Here is a 2500-nt window from a genome sequence, read left to right as displayed (position 1 = left end):
CAACGATTTTTATGAACGAAACTGTACTATTTCGTTTTCGTAATTGCAATATATTGTTTTTTTAATGGTCCAAAATCACAAAAATTGCTAGAATACTAATGCTTAATTTCTATAAAAGTATAAGAACTCGATCCAATATGAGATTCATTATTAGCGAGAGCGCCACTATGGAGCCTCAACCAGATCACCACAACGCCCCGGCGCGTGAACGGTGGCCTGCAGGCACTGGTACTTGAGCCTCTGGTCTCAAGAGCGAGAATCCTCCAGGAGGACACATGCTAAGAATGTCGGGGCAGCGGGCTACACAGGGAGGTAAAGTGACCGCAATAAAGGGGAAAAAAGTTGAAAGGTTGATGGAAAATTGTTTAAGAATTAAAAAACTGTTGTTAGGCCTCTACACTCTGTGGCAGGTGAGGCCGTTGCTTGGCCCTCCTCCAGGACTCACGTCCCTGCAGGTAACGAACACTACCTGCAAAGGTCACATACTCGTACACATCACTTGAACTTTTCTACGTCAACACTTTTTCTTTTCTCTTTCCTTTTTCGACAGCAGGGGATGAAAAAAAACCCTGGTATCGGTTGCAAGGTAAAAGTCGTCTCTGAGAGCTTAGAGATCGTGCCTCGTAAGCCGGTTAGCACCACGACAGGTACTAGTGCAAACACTCCCTCCGCCTCGAGTAAACTTCACCAGCAGGCACTCACTCCTCCCGGCTCCCCTGGACGCCGGGCAGCACAGTGGTGAGGTTCGCAGAAAGCCACCACACTGTTTTCCACCTGAGCGTGCAAGGCCAGGCGGTCACTAGCACACTCCCCTCACACTGGGTCACGCTGCTTCTCCCCCACCATGGTGAGTTGTAACACTTTTCTACAGGAGTCCCATCAGGCACTCTGCATGACTCACTGCGGGCGTCACAAACCAACGACCGTCTTAGCTCAGGATGGGATAGGTAAGGCGAACGTAACTTAAGAGAACGTCCCTTATCGCGCCTCGCCCAGCTATCGCCCAGTACGGGTATCGCGTGCGTTTATATGCGTGTGTGTGCAGGTCGCCTCACGCAAGACCCAGTCACCTGCGGCGTGCGGCGAGGCTCCCTGCCACTGAGGGATCGCGCGGGTAACTGCTGCCGAGTTCAGCTGCCAGCCAGACCTGCTTCCTCTACCACTACCGCGCACGCCTGTCCTCCTCCTCCTCCTCCTTTTCCTCCTCCTCCTCCTCCTCCTCCTCCTCCTCCTCCTCAACCTCCTCTCCTCCTCCTCCTCTTGCTCCCCATTTTCCTACCTTACCTTTTTCTCTTCCTTTTCCAACATCACCTCCACCACTACTAACACCTCACCCCCAAGCCTTACTTACCTCCCCATCTTGCACTACTCTCGCCTTCCTCCATTTATTTCTGTTATTTTTTCTTTTTTGTAAAATTCACACCACCTATTTTTTCTCCTCCTTCTCCTCCTCCTCCTCCTCCTCCTCCTTCCTTTTCTCCTCATCCCTATCCTCCTTAGAAGTGTAAATGCTGACAAAAAGCTCAGGGTGTTTTAGTGTCTATAGATCTTAAACCAAGACAACATTGCACCGGTCACAGAAATCGCCATTAAATTAATAAGCTTCATAAAAATATATTTTATTCTCATATCTGTTGAAATAGTATTGTCCTTGTATAACTGACTCGTACGTCCACATCTTGAATAAAGGGTACAGTTTTTTTTTTTCCACTTTATTGCAAAAAACACTGATAAATTGTATATGAAAGAAATACAACGTAAAGGCTGAGAGATATGAAGGCATCGCAGTGAACCCTAAGAGGAACTAGGTAAAGAATTATATATATTCTTTCTATCAAAACACAGATTTAAAGGGAGCTAATATTTACTGATAAAAGCTTAATGTATTCACAAATAGGAAGGCTAACACTCAACTAGTTTAATGTTACAAATCCTCTTTTTTTTTTATCTCCCACCTATTCCTACTCTTTGCTTCTTATATTTTCTCCTCCTCCTCTTCCTATTCCTCATCGTCCTCGTCATATCTCCTTCCCTCCTTTCTTCCCTCCTTCCCTCCCTCCCTCCTTCTATCCCTCCCTCCTCTTCCTTCTCCTCCTCCTCCTCCTCCTCCTCCTCCTCCTCCTCCTCCTCCTCCTCCTCCTCCTCCTCCTCCTCCTCCTCCTTGTTAGGGTATGAATTGTATATAATTATTTTTTTCCTTGTTTCTACACACAGCCGTGAGAAACGAGGCTGATCTTAGCGAGAAGCACATCCTTTCATTTTCATGTGCAAGCACTTCTTATGCTAAGTCAGTATACGTTCCCACAGGCTCAGTGTGGGAACCTCTGGTTGCTGGATTATATATATGTAATTATAACAGCATAGACATATGTTTAGTATTATCATATATTTTATTTCTTTCATTTATAATTAAGTAATGCTTTAACTATTGTAACCAATGCATTTGTAACTGTTCTTTAATATATGAGTCGGTCACCGGTGTCAGTGAGTTTTTGCTGAC

The 2500-nt window shown here is 45.6% G+C and overlaps 1 protein-coding gene across 1 annotated transcript in view; it reads right to left on the bottom strand.

The window, feature by feature from the left end:
• Positions 1-1151, bottom strand: part of LOC123513976 (contactin-3-like) — a 321726-nt gene extending 320575 nt beyond the window's left edge. Inside the window, 1 exon segment of the mRNA XM_045271494.1 lies at positions 1-1151. This exon segment is cut by the window's left edge and continues 270 nt beyond it. The gene's annotated coding sequence lies outside the window, so the exon portion shown is untranslated.
• Between the last annotated feature and the right edge of the window lie 1349 nt (positions 1152-2500).

This window comes from Portunus trituberculatus, chromosome 37 (assembly GCF_017591435.1).
Source record: "Portunus trituberculatus isolate SZX2019 chromosome 37, ASM1759143v1, whole genome shotgun sequence".
Taxonomy (NCBI): domain Eukaryota; kingdom Metazoa; phylum Arthropoda; class Malacostraca; order Decapoda; family Portunidae; genus Portunus; species Portunus trituberculatus.
The sequence above is the reverse complement of the archived record's forward strand: the minus strand, read 5'-3'. Positions and strand labels throughout refer to the sequence as shown.